Here is a 14286-nt window from a genome sequence, read left to right on the forward strand (position 1 = left end):
TAGAATGGAAAACAATAAGCACAACAGCTTATAAATAAAATGGCACTTTGCCCACAGTCAAACTTCTACCACATAACAGCCTACAACCAGGAAGTAAATTCTTTTTTTTTTTTTTTTTTGCGGTACGCGGGCCTCTCACTGTTGTGGCCTCTCCTGTTGCGGAGCACAGGCTCCGGACGCGCAGGCTCAGCAGCCATGGCTCACGGGCCCAGCCACTCCGCGGCATGTGGGATCTTCCTGGACTGGGGCACGAACCCGCGTCCCCTGCATCGGCAGGCGGACTCTCAACCACTGTGCCACCAGGGAAGCCCCAGGAAGTAAATTCTTAAAGTCCTCGAATGGTCAAAAATCCTGTGACTAAATACATGATTTCATTCAATACCTATTAACCTTACTGTATACAAAATAGTAACAGACTTGGGGTTCTGTTTTCCCAGGGTACAAAACTTATAAATCAGTAAGTTAGAAAGGTGTTTTGGAGATGGGGAAAGCAATTATGCACATTTCTGTAGTAAAAAGTAAAAACTGACACACCCTACCAGTGAGAGAAAAAAGTGAAAAGTGAAAAGAGCTGTGTAAAGGTACAGTTGTCTGAGTCTTTAAAAGGCAAATGGCACTGATATCATTTGGCAGAGCAAACAAACAACAAAAAAACAAATGACAGCAACACATTCACAATGAGGCCTCAAAGCTTAACAAATTGGCTGACAGGTTTTCAATATATTCGCTATATGAAAGCCATAAACCATGCAACAGGCATTAGAAAGAATTACATCAAAATGGTTAAAATGCAAACTGTTATGGTAGTTAAATGAATAAGCTTCCACCATCTAGAAAATCTACTTACCGGAAAAAAATTCAGTTCCCAAGAATCCCAAATAAATGAGGGAATACAAGATTTGTTCTTCTGTTATAGACTGGTCTTTTGGAATAATATGGTTTTTAGTTCTTTTAAATATTTCTTGTCATTTTCACTATCATTTAAGAGATCTATAGGTTCTTCTGGTCAAGAATTTCCTTAGATAGAGTGTAGGAAAGCCCACAGCTATGATGTTGACCTACCTGAAGGAACTGTATTTCACCTACATCCACTTATTAGGGTCTCTGGGGTTTTTGTTTTGTTTTGCTTTGCTTTTGTTTTTTTAATGGGAAATGGAGGCCAAATTCAACCAAGAGGACCCCACCATTGCAGCAAGTCAGTTTGGGTTAGAGGATCAATCAGTAACATTGGCCGGGGGCTCACTATCTGGAAGACACTGCAGTCACTTTGGCATCTGAACTTTTCAGAGTCTATAATCTATTTGGGCTGTCCAGGCATCCAGATGAGCTCCCTAGCTACTAACTGGGAGGGCCACTTGAATGAACTGAGTAATAATAATAACCCTCACCCCTTGTTGAGTTCTTGCTATGTGCCAGGTCCTGTGCTGCTGGGTCCTTTTGGCATGGATCATCTCATCTGGCCCAGAAGGTAGATACTAGTATTAGCCCCATTTTACAGATGAGAACACTGAGGCAGAGAAATGTGAAGTAATATGTCCAATGTCACGAAGTCAGAATGCAAACCCCTGCAGTCTGGCTCCAGAGCCCATGCTCCTGCATACTATTCTGTCCCTCTTCTGTTGGGACACAGAAGAAAGAGTGACCGCATGGAGTGGGGCTCATTCAGGGAAAGCTGAAGGCAGTGGCTTTTGAGCTGATTTTTTAACAGACCTCTCTATTCCCTTTTCCATCCATGACCTGTGCTTTGAGGGCTATCACTAACCCACATAAATAAGTAAGAGAAAGTAATTTCAGAAACCCTGAGTCACCAACCATCTCTGACAGAGAGCCAAGTGACCACGGAGGAAGCACTCCAAGGGAAGCCCCCGGCTCATTTACAACACTGGTCATGGAATAATCAGTCATGACACATGCACAGAATTGAACACTATGCAACCATGAAAAGTAGGCTGTTGACTGGCATTAATTGGTATGAAAGACATCCATGCTATGTTGATAAATGTAGTATGATCCCAATGAAACTAAAGATATCGGTACATATTGACATATACATGCACAGAAAAAAAGACTGGAAGGATACATACCAAAACATCTATAGCATTATCCCTGATTGCTGAGCTTTCTTTATATATAGGTATAAAAATGATTTTATACCTATATATAAAATATCTGCTTTTTCTGAATTTTTATAATTATCAAATACTACTTTTATTGTCAGAAAAATACCCATTTGAAATCTTTTTCTTTTTGAGGGTAGAAAATGGCATGAAGAAGAAGTGGCACACTCCCAAGGATGAGGGAAAAGAGCGTCCGCAGCAATAACTAGAAACTTACCACGTACCTTTAACTAAACCTACTCTAGCCCCACCAGGTCATAAAAGTTTATTTTCCTCTAGAGGGGTGGGATAGGGAGGGTGGGAGGGAGACGCAAGAGGGAGGAGATATGGGGATATATGTATATGCATAGCTGATTCACTTTGTTATAAAGCAGAAACTAACACACCATTGTAAAGCAATTATACTCCAATAAAGATGTTTAAAAAAAAAGTTTATTTTCCTTTTCATTGGATAAACTGAAATTATCCTGACCTCACTGCAGTGAAAGTTTATATCTGCTGGGTTCTGCATGCCTGGGTTTTAAACACCTCAGTATTCCACTGCTTTCCATGTCTTTTAAAAAATTTTTATTATTATTATTATTTTTATTTTATTTTTTTTGTGGTACGCGGGCCTCTCACTGTTGTGGCCTCTCCCGTCACGCAGCACAGGCTCCGGACATGCAGGCTCAGCGGCCATGGCTCACAGGCCTAGCCGCTCCGCGGCATGTGGGACCTTCCTGGACTGGGGCACGAACCCGTGTCCCCTGCATCGGCAGGCGGACTCTCAACCACTGAGCCACCAAGGAAGCCCCCAAACTTCATTTTAAAGGTCTGAATCTCAGGGTATTTTCTTACATATCGAATTGTTAAAGTGTAAGCAATGTCTTTCAAACAAACTAAAAAAATTAGTTTCAATGTAAACAAGGGCTCAAGAGTCTAAGCCTTGGGCCCTAAGGCTTACAAGAAAATCTGGTAGAGCCTAAATTAAACCAAACAGCAATTTTAATGACAGTTAGATAGCACCCTGTATCATCTCCTTCAATTTGATATTCAACAAATAAAATGTGTTTCACTTTGTCTAATCAGAAGCCAGGCACACCTGCTCACATCCTACATTCCCTCAGGTTTTCTGTCACTTGTGGGCCTAAGCTGCCCATACAGAGTAGCACACCCTGACTTCCCATAACTTACGTCCTAGCCTGGCATAGTGCTGGACTAGTGTGTTGCCAGACCGCAGAGAGTAGTAGGGACAGCTGGTAGAATATGTGTCAGAGGAAGGAGAAATGGAAAGATAGATCAAATGGAGCCAGTACAAATGTCTTACCAGATTTTGCTACCAGCCTAACCATAGCTCAAAACCATTTACAGAGCTCTTCAATCTCACTGGAGAACAAAGCCGTTACATATGGCCATGTTGGCTGGGTACTGCCCACCTCCAGGGAGAACATTTATAGACTTATGGTATAAATTGTGTCCCCTGGAGTTGTGTGACATGGTGGCCTCGCCAGAGAAGCCAAGGGACTCTGGAGAAAAAAGAAAAAAAGAGGTCACCACAGACTATAAGAAAATCATCTACGCCAGCTTGGGTCACAACCTGTTTGCAATTGGGAGGCAGTGTGGTTTAGTGGGGAAAATGTGAGCTTCCAAATTACACAGACCTGGATTAAAATTGCAGCCCCACAATTTTGCTAATAAATGGGAACTTTGGTAAATTTTTAACTTTTCTGAGGCTCTGCTCCTTATCTGTGAAATTGGACAAGACCACCTGCTTCACAGAATTTTATGTTACCGCAGGAGCCAGGATGATCCTGTGAAAACGTTAAGTCAGATCATATCATGCCTCTGTTCAAAAGCCTCTGAGGGCTTGCCATCTCTCCTGAAGTTGCACCCAAAAGCCTCATGATGGCCTACCAGGCCCGACATGATGTGTCCCCTCTTCTGCTCTCTCTCTTAGACTTCGTCCCCTCTCTTTCTCTCTGCACCCACCATACTGCACTCCTTGCTCTTCCTCAAACAAGGCAGGCACATCTGTTTGGGTGTCATCTTCTCCATGAGGCCTTCTCTAACCATCCTTTTCAAAAGTGTGACCCCTCCCTCTGTAGGTCTGGCATTCCCTAACCCCTTCTCTGCTCTCTCTTCCTCAGTGGCATTCATCATACACCAACCTAGTATATCACTTATTTTCTTATTCTGTATATCGTCTTTATTCCCCTGCCAGAACGTAAGCTCCACAGAGGGCAGGGCTATTTGTCTATTTTGTTCATTGCTGAATCCCCAACACATTCAATAGCCCCTGACACATAGTAAGCACTCTGTAATAAATAGTTTTCTGAATAAATGAAAAATGAGGGTTAAGTTTGCAAGGTATGAAAAGCATCTAGCTTTCTATAGTGCCTGGAGCTGTATGAATGCTCAGTAAACAATAGCAATTTTTATTCTCATCATCCCAAAATGAAGACAGTTTCATGTTGTATTAAACTAGATGAGTTACTTCCTTTAAGCAAGTTTATCTTGGAAAAATGTGAAATGTCTTTGATGAGTGAAATAATGGAATTTATCACAGAATGTAAATGGAAGATGGTACACTTGTTTTAAATCGTCAAATTCAGGATTTAAGTCTGAAGTGATAAAGTAATAAGCTCCAGGTGTGCCTTCCTTTATATAATGGATAGATTTGAGACTCTGCACAAATGCTTAACTCTTAGAATTCAAATTAGATGCTCCCTTTCACTCTCTATTACATATAAAGATACTCTATCTTCATTTTGGTCATTTTTAATTGGCAATGGCACCTAACACCTTAGCTTTAAATTCCTCTAATATCTGTCAAGTTGTTAACGACAAGCAAGCACACTGAACTCTGAAATAAGTTCTTCGGAAACTAAAGAATCTTTTGACAGTATAATAATTACTGCCAAATTTCTCTGCTTTGTAAATTGATTTTCTGATGTATTTTCTCAAAGAAAAGTACATCTGCGTTGAAAATCATTGAGCTTGTTTTCTTATTCCAAATAAATGTAAGCAGCTTCTAGTTTTCTCTCTATTACTGCTCTAATCTTCATTTCACATCAAATACTATGGCTTTTCCTGTTTTGACATGTAGTGGAATGTACATGGTAATTTTGATTTATTTAGTTTGAAATCCAGTATGTCTTGGTGCACTCAACTTTGGGGTTGTTTAAGTGTAGCCAAACAAAATGAGATATTCTCATGCAGTTAACAGTAATTGCTGTATATTATTAGCAATATTCTTCATAGAGGTATAATTTTAGAAACCCTTTAAAACGCTCATCTATAATTCTTCTACAATTTGGTACAATATGCATTTAAGCAAGCTAAGACAACAGTGAGGTTTCTTTTGTTTTTTGTTTTTTAAATCATGTCAAGATTTTTGCATCCAGCAAGTGGACACCGGGATGATGGTGCTTAACTTGCGATGTGGGCAGAAAAGAATGAATACGCATTTCATTTACAAGCAAAGTGATTCATTTTCTACCACCTTCCTTTTCATTAACACCCATCCTGTGTTCAGGGATTATTTGTCTCCAGGCAAACCTCACTTGTTTGGCTTTTTGTTTTTAACTCTTTTTCATTGGTGGCCAGATGTGATGTTTTAGAGGCCATGCTAAGCCCTGTGACAACTGTGGGTTCTTACATGGAGGGTGACCTCATATAAGCCCACAGGTTATTTACTGGTCACACGATCGGCTGAACATAAGACCAGATCTGTGCCCTCCGGTACTTAAAATCAACTTTGTAATTTAAGACTTACTCATGTCAAAACATATCAAACAAAATATAATCAGATTCTTAATTGTTTCTGAGTACACACTTTAAAATATAAAATTTATTGGCTTTACTCCATTGTAAAAGGAACACATTTCTAAATATAGAGAATTTGGATAATATATAAAAGCAGGAAAAAAACCCATACACACTCCCACCATCCAAATATAACCAAGTAATCATTCTGGTATACTTCCTCACACTCTCTTTTCTATGCATGGGTATCTACTTGTCTTTTTTTTCTTAATAGTTGTGAACATATTCTATAGTCTGCTTTTTTCCTTTAACTAATACATTTCTTATCATCACACATTCTTCTGAAACCAAAATGCTAATCCATTCTTCTATTATTGGATATTTTGTGGGCTTTTCTCAAATTTTTATATAATGTCATAATGTACATATTTACACATAAACATTTATTTGTATTTAAAATTATTTCTGTTACTGTCCCAGAAGTACAATTAGGTGGGCAAAAGAAAAGGACATTTTAAAGGATCTTGATACATGGTGTTAAATTGCTTTTACCCTCCCACCAGCAACAAGAAAGAGGCCACAGAAATAGATACTATCATTTTTTAAAGTGTTTCCTAATTCATCAGGTAAAAATGATGTCTCATTTTAATCAACAGTGATTTGATTACTAATAAACTTGAACATCTCTTATTTGCTTGGAAATTATATTTCTTCTACAGTGTTCTGTCTGCACATGTCCCTTACCTATGTATTCATTTATTCATTCATTCATTCATTCATTCATTCAACAAACACTAAATGAGTACTTAGTCCATGTCAGGCCACATCAACTGATGGAAAATAAGAGAAGAATGGACTAGATTTGACTCCCAGCCCTCCATGCCTGCACCCTACAGCTAATCACAGACCAAGAGGAAGGCCAAGTCAACAAAGTAGAAAAAGGGCTATAATAAAGATATGCCCAGCTCAGAAAAAGTACCCCTCATCCAGTCTGGCATGTATACACATCAAGGGGGAAATCTAGAAATGCTCCACAGTCGAGGTGTCAATAGAGCAGACAGAACCTGCAGATGAAGGACAATTTGCTAGTCAGAAAAGTAGGGTGGGGAGGGGAAGGAGGTTGGGAGGAATGGGAGAAAACCATATCCTCAAAGACACAAGGAGAGCAAGAGGATGGTACATCTTAGGAGCTGTGCAAAGTACTAATAACAGGAGCTACCATCTATCACGTGCTTAGTGTATGCCAGACAGCGATCTAACTGCTTCACATGTATGAACTCATTTAACCTCACAACAACCCTTTAAGTAGGAACTTGGACTATCCCCATTTTACAGATGAAGAACTAAGGCCCAGAGAGCTCTAGCAAATTGCCCAAGGGCACACGGCTAGTACGTGGTGGAGCCACGATTTGAACCCAGACGGTCAGGATTCTTAGGATGACTAGAACATAGGGAAATGAAGCAAGAGATAAGTTAGAGAGTTGGCAGGTGGGGCCCAATCATGAAAGGCACACATGGGGCATCTGGGTTTTCTTCCACAGGTGAAGGGAATCTCTTGAAGGATGTCAAGCAAGCAAGCACTATGAACAGAGATTTGGACGTCAGGGCACTCAGGAAGCAATGTGAGTGTAGGCATACCAGTAAGGGCTGCTGGGGCAGAGGAAACAGGGCAAGAGGGTGAGCTGAGAGGCATCAACTAGGGTTGGATGTGCTTGGCTGAGGATGGGTCCCAGTCTCTTTCTTGTTCAGTGTCTGGGAAACAGGGCCATCATGGAAGCTAGCTTTGGACAGCAGAGGGGACGCCTTTTCTACTGAGGTGAGAAGGGAGGAATGTGAAGCTGTGGATGAAGGGGCATGGGGGAGGTTTGTATCTCAGGACCTCTATATTCTCTGTTAACCTGGAGATGAGGTTTTCTGCCATCCATGGTGGAGAATGGGCAAAGGCATAACTATGCCTTGGCCCATCCTTAACTGCTTCTTCATCCCTAACTGCCCACTGACCCATCAACTATCCAGTCTGTCATCTATGCCTTCGATTTCTTGGTCCCTATTGATCCTTTCTCTTCAGCTTATAGACATGTTCATGTCTCTCTTAACTTAAAACAACAGCAAAACCTAGCCGCTGATCTTCTGGCCAGCTAAGTCATCCCAGTGGCATCCATCAGTCTGGCAGGACCAGTGTCCCACAGCAGCTTTGTGAAGCAAGGAGCCACAGCAGTGGTGTTGGACAGTGGTCTGACCCTCCTTGGACAAAGTCATCCTACTGGGGTTCCTGGACAACTAAGGGGGAAGGGGAAGGGAAGAGGCCTCAGGAGGAATATACTGATTATTCCTCAAGAGGAATTCCTGATAATATGGCCCATGGGAGCTCAAGGAATTAAATAGGAAAGTAAAAGAGAGATGATCATATGCCAACCTCAAGAAGACAGAATGTGTCATAATGGCTACAGGGGCCATCAGGGAGTTCACATTTATGGTCAACAATTCTCCTAGGACTTTTTTTTCCCCCGTCTTCTGGTTTTGTTTTCACTTTTTTATGTACTGTTGCCATTACCTTCTATTGCTACTTGTCTTTTGCCATAAAGACTACACTAGGTTTGCTCTTAGATTCTGCAATTTATTTTTCTAAAAAGGAACACTATGCCTTATGCTTGTCTTTGTTTCCTAATAATAGGTTTTAAAATAATAAAATATGTCATCAAATTCAAAAAATATAAAAAGTTATATAATGATCTCCTCACCACCTCAAGCTCCAGTCCCACTCCTGAGAATTCTTTTTTCACTCAGCTTTATTGGCATATAAATGACAAAATTATATATATTTAAATGTGATGATTTGATATACATATACATTGTGAAATGATTATTAGATTCTGCAATTATATTTGGAATTTTATCTTGGTTAAGTTGAAATTTCCCTAAAATATTTTAAACTTATAACTACCTGATTTTCAAAGGTAAGCATGAAATATGATTTTACTATCAAGATCAAATATGAAGAATTCAGCCCTTAGTTTCCCAACTCTCTTTATTTGGCTATTTTACCTGTGGTACAAACCATGTCATCTTCCTTTTCAATTTTTCTAACAATATTCACTTCTTGAAATAATGTTTTATCCTTGAATTTAGCTGTATAACCGTGTGTGCGTGTGCGTGTGTGTGTGTGTGTGTGTGTGTGTGAAACCTGTTTTAGTGTTCAATGCTGGTCCAGTCTTTCAAGATAAGATGTCCTCCTTGAGTTCTTAATTTTGATTTTCTCTTCATGTTCTGGAGTAGTTTATGAAAGTAATAGGTTACTTTGAGTAATGTATCAAAGAAACTATATTATAGTCTGTTTTCTTGAAGATTTAAAAACATTTCTATTGTCTCCATGTACGAAAAACTTGTCCCTAATTTGCTTACTCTCAAAGTACTGAAGATTTGATCCATTTTCTCCTTGCGTTACCTGAAGCCACATCTTTGTGTTTTTTAGGTCACTGGTTCTGCTGCTGGTGGTGGTGTTTTCAAGCTTTATTTTATGTGTTTGTTTTGCTTTGATGCTCCTTATAAGATTCTTTCCTCATATATGACCTTTAAATTTTTACCAAGGTGTATCTGGTGATCCCTTTTCACATATTTTGCTTGGAACAGAGTGAAATCTCTCAATTTCCAGACGTATTTTTTTTCACTTAGAAAAGGATTTTTCTTTAAATATTATCATTGATTATTACCGTAGTTCCACTTGTTCAGTTCCCTCTCTACCTCCATTTCTGCTCTCTTCTTTCTCAACATTTTAATCTCTTTCTTGTTTTGCTCTGTTTGAGAGTGTTTCTAAAGATAGTTCTCTGGTTTACTACTGAGTTTTCTGCAGTGTCCAGTCTCCTATTAGTGCCTCCTGTTTAATTTTTAATTCAGAAAATATGTGTTTTGCACATTTTAATACAACTCTTTCCCTATTTTGGTCTGTTTGCTTCTCAAAATGGTCTGCTCTTGCTGAGACCATCATACATCTGGTTGTGACCATTAACTAGGTTCTAAAAACAAATAAACAAAAAATTTTTCATACAATAAATCACTTTTGGAATCTTCATGGAACCTCCTACACTGCACGGTTTAGTTTCTCTCTGTTTGTGCAACCTTACAAAGAGGTTTATAGAGCAGTCTGGGCATTGGTGTGGGGCTGCACTTAACCAGATTCCATAGGATCTGTCACAGATGGGGCGTATGTGTATCTGTGGGTGGGGGCGTTAAGGAAAGGAGGGATCCAATCATGTCCATCCTCAATAAATGTGCCCAAGTCAACATGAAAGACAGAGGGAGAGACAAGCTTTTGATTTGGAGACCAAGAAGCCAAATTTGGGGTGGGGTGTTGGTAGGGAAAAAAAGATTAAGTAGCAGAGAAAAGGCTGGGAGCCTTGTCCCAGTACCCCAACCACTGATAGAGGGACTAGAAAAGAGCCTCTCCATGCTTGGTGTCTCCAGAATTGTGCAGTCCACAATCTGTACAACCCTTACTGTGGCCCTTCCCTAGGACCACTTAATGACATAGAAGCCCCAAGATAGACTATTTGGCTTACGCTCAATTGACAGATCATCATTAAGGCAACTGGGTCTCCTATGCCAGGAAATAAATCAGAAGAGGAAGAAATATATGTCCATTGATGAATACAACAATTTACTTCCTTATCAGAATCTGAAGTTTTTATTTGTTTTGGTCTTCTATGAAGAATTCTGAGCTTGGGAGAGGGCAGCACTGACATGAGAATTAAATCACTTATCTGAATCAGAAGTCATAGACACAACTTAGGCAATCGACCGGACTACACTCTGACAGTGGCTGGAACTATTAAACTTTACAATGTCAGTGAGAAATCATTTTCAGTCCAGATAATATAATGAGAACTTGTTCCTGGCTCCTTGTTCTAAACACCCTGTGCTTAAATTATGTAATGAATCCTAGTGTGTAACCACAGAACGTCAGACCTAAAAATAGCAGTTTTAAACGTAATTCAGAAATCCATATGCTGATACCTCATCTATAAAGCATAAATGGCTCTAAATCAAAAATAAAGTAAATATGCTCATCTATTAAGAGTCTGACATTTCTATAAAAAATAAAGGGAAAATGAGCAGGAATGAATTAAGATAAAACGAAATAGGGAAGCTGGTTGTCAGTCACAAATCTAACTTCCCTGCCATTTCAGAAGCCATCTTCTCCACTCTGGGAAGGAGGGAGATTCTCTAGCAAGTGCTGGAGCACAGTCTCTCCTAAGCCACACAGTGGTCACTCCCAGGGTCAAGTTTGCCCAGAGCTGATTTGCAGCAACAGTGACTAGTCACGGTCACAGTGACTTCAGGCCTAAGCCTCCTGCAGGCCGAATTAACCCACATGGTGGCAGCAGGTACAACCAGAACAGGGAAGGGCCTCATACCCAGAGAAAACTCAAATTCAAAAAGATACACCCAGGGTTTCCCTGGTGGTGCAGTGGTTGAGAGTCCGCCTGCCGATGCGGGGGACACGGGTTCGTGCCCCGGTCTGGGAAGATCCCACATGCCGCAGAGCGGCTGGGCCCGTGAGCCATGGCCCTGGGCCTGTGCGTCCGGAGCCTGTGCTCTGCAACGGGAGAGGCTACAACAGTGAGAGTCCCGCGTACGGCAGAAAAAAAAAAAAAAAAAGAAAGATACACCCAACCCAATGTTCACAGCAGCACTATTTACAATAGCCAAGACATGGAAGCAATCTAAATGTCCATGGACAGATGAATGGATAAAGAAGATGTGGTACATATATACAATAGAGTATTACTCAGCCATAAAAAAAGAATGAAATAATGCTATTTACAGCAACATGGATGGACCTGGACATTATCAGACCAAGTGAAGTTAAGTCAGACAGAGAAAGACAAATATCATGTGACATCGCTTATATGTGGAATCTAAAAACAGAAAACAAATGAACTTATGTACAAAATAGAAATAGACCCACAAACATAGAAAACAAACTTATGGTTACCAAAGGGGAAGGAGGGGAGGGATAAATTAGGAGTTTGGGATTAACATATACACACTTCTATACATAAAAAAGATAATCAACAAGGACCTAATGTAATACTCCAACATAAAATAAAAATTAAAGAAAAATAAATTTCACACTGTCAGGAACATCTTCCCTGATCAGGACACCAAAAAGAGCCTAACCCTCCCCTCAGTCCTGCACTCTATCCCCTGCCCTTTTTCCTCACAACGCTCAGCTTTAGCTGACCTATATTTTTGTCTATTATCTACCTGTCTCCACTAGAATGTAAGCTCCACAAGGGCAGCCATTCCTGTCAGTTTAAGTCACAGCTTGTACCCTCAGTGCCTAGAACAGGTCCCGGCGCACAGTAGGTGCTCCACAATGTCTGTCCAAAGCGTGACTGTGTAAAACACTTGAAGTGGTGCCTCTGACATGGCAGACATTCATAAATGGTTGTTGAATGAATCCATCAATGAATCAATGCATGAAGGCATGAATGAGGAGCTGAACCCCATCCCATCTTGGGTCCTAGAGCTGCCCTCTCCCCCATCTCGACCCCAGAAGACCTGGGAGCCAGCCATCGGCACAACCACAGGAACTTTATTTACAAACACAAGGCTGGGGCTGGAGGCGGGTGGGAAGGTGGACAGTGGCAAGGCTGGAAGTCTCCTACTTCTGCTCCCGCCTCCAGACGATGACCATGCCGCTAGCGTTGCTGGAAGCCAGCAGGCTCTCATCGCAGTTGAAGCTGACATCCAGCACGGGCGCGCTGTGGCCCTGCAGCTTGTTGACGGCGGCCTTGGCTGCCCGCTCCACATGAAAGAAATGCACGCACATGTCCTCGCTGCCCGTCACTGCCCAGATGAGAGAAGACCATCAGGAGCTGTTGCAGGAGGCAGCGGGGTGCCCTGCATGTGAAGTCTCTGAGGTGTTGAGGGATTTATGTCCAAGGTGTGAGGTCCCGGGGCTGGGGGCTCTGGGGTGGACCCCAGATGCATCCCCAGATGCAAGGTCACCTAGCTGTTTTGGCTCTGTGTCCAGAGTGTGAGGTCTCTGAGCTCTCTGTTGGTGGCAGGGAGGGGTCTGTGTCTTAGGCTGTGAGGTTTCTGGGCTGTTTGGGGGGTCTGTGTTCAAAGTGTGAGGTTGCTGGGGCATGAGAGTTCTTGAGGCCCAGGAAGTCAGGGCATTAGGATGTCGTGACAGCTGAGCCAGATCAGCACCAGCCCTGGTCCCTGCCCCTCCCTGGCCACCCAGACACCCCGACCCCATGGGACTCACCCACACAGGCCCCCTGGCGGAAGGACATGAGGGGGCAGAAAATGCTGCGTATGGGGTGCGAGCTCTGCTCAATGGGGAAGCTTCTCTTCAGCTGCAGGGTCCCCTCATTGTCCACCACCCTGAGAGGAGGAAGAGAGCAGGTCAGGGGGCAGCCTCAGCCCCAGAGGGGGATGAACGGTGGGCCAGTCTTGTGCTCTGTATTAGGATTCCTTCTGCTAAGCAATGGGCTTATTGTTGCTTTATGCTCATGGTCTCTTATTTGGTGCTGACCTCTAGGAAGGTCAGAGCCAGCCTATGGCTGACCTCTGGTAAACGCCCATGACTTCATGGTCTGTAAATACACTCTGTGTCAACTCCACCCTGGATCCACAGTTCGTTCCTATATTTATTTTTTTTCTCTCACTTTTATTATTTGTATATCCATCTTGTGTTATAGAACTGTTTGCATCTTAGTAACTCAACTTAATCCCATTTCTGAAACAAGGCAAAATAGAAGTAAGTATAAAACCACACATAATAGAAGAAAAACTGAAGGGGTATATGCCCAGGAAGTTTTTTTAATCCCACCCCAACTGCGCTCCTTCCAGCACAGAGCCATCCAGAAAGGGTAAAGTCAAGAAAGAAAATTTCAATGAGAGCAAAGATCTCAAGGTTTGTACAGACAGCTGCTGGACCATCTGGAAGCACACACATGCCTTCTAGAACCAGAAAGTATAAGTTCCATGTGGCCAGTGGTGAGGGGACGTGAATGGAATGAATGTAACTGGGCATTTACGGGCTTGGTGTTTAACATATATTAACTTATTTTATCCCCTCGGTCATCTCCTGAATTATTCTCATTTCACAGGTGAAGACCATAAGGCATTAGAGAGGCACAATGAGGAGTCAAACTTACCTAGTTTTATTCTAAATCTTAGAACTTGTGATGAAACTGCTAGACTGCTGGGTGCAAATCCCAGCTCTGCAACTTAGTATGTGATCCTGGGTAGCTTCCTTAAGCTCTCTGTGCCTCAGTTTCCTCATCTACAAAATGGGTATAAGAATAGTATGTACTTTTAAGGATTGCTGTGAGGATTAAGTGAGTTAATATATAGAAAGCATTTAGTACAGCATCCGTCATGGGGTAAGTAGCATGTAAGTATTAGCTCTTTT

The 14286-nt window shown here is 41.6% G+C and overlaps 1 protein-coding gene across 1 annotated transcript in view; it reads right to left on the reverse strand.

Annotated features, from left to right (window-relative positions):
- Window positions 1–14286, reverse strand: part of EFHC2 (EF-hand domain containing 2) — a gene marked incomplete at both ends in the record, with an annotated part of 179715 nt that overhangs the window by 32468 nt on the left and 132961 nt on the right.

Source organism: Hyperoodon ampullatus (assembly GCF_949752795.1).
Source record: "Hyperoodon ampullatus genome assembly, chromosome: X".
Classification (NCBI taxonomy): Eukaryota; Metazoa; Chordata; class Mammalia; order Artiodactyla; family Ziphiidae; genus Hyperoodon; species Hyperoodon ampullatus.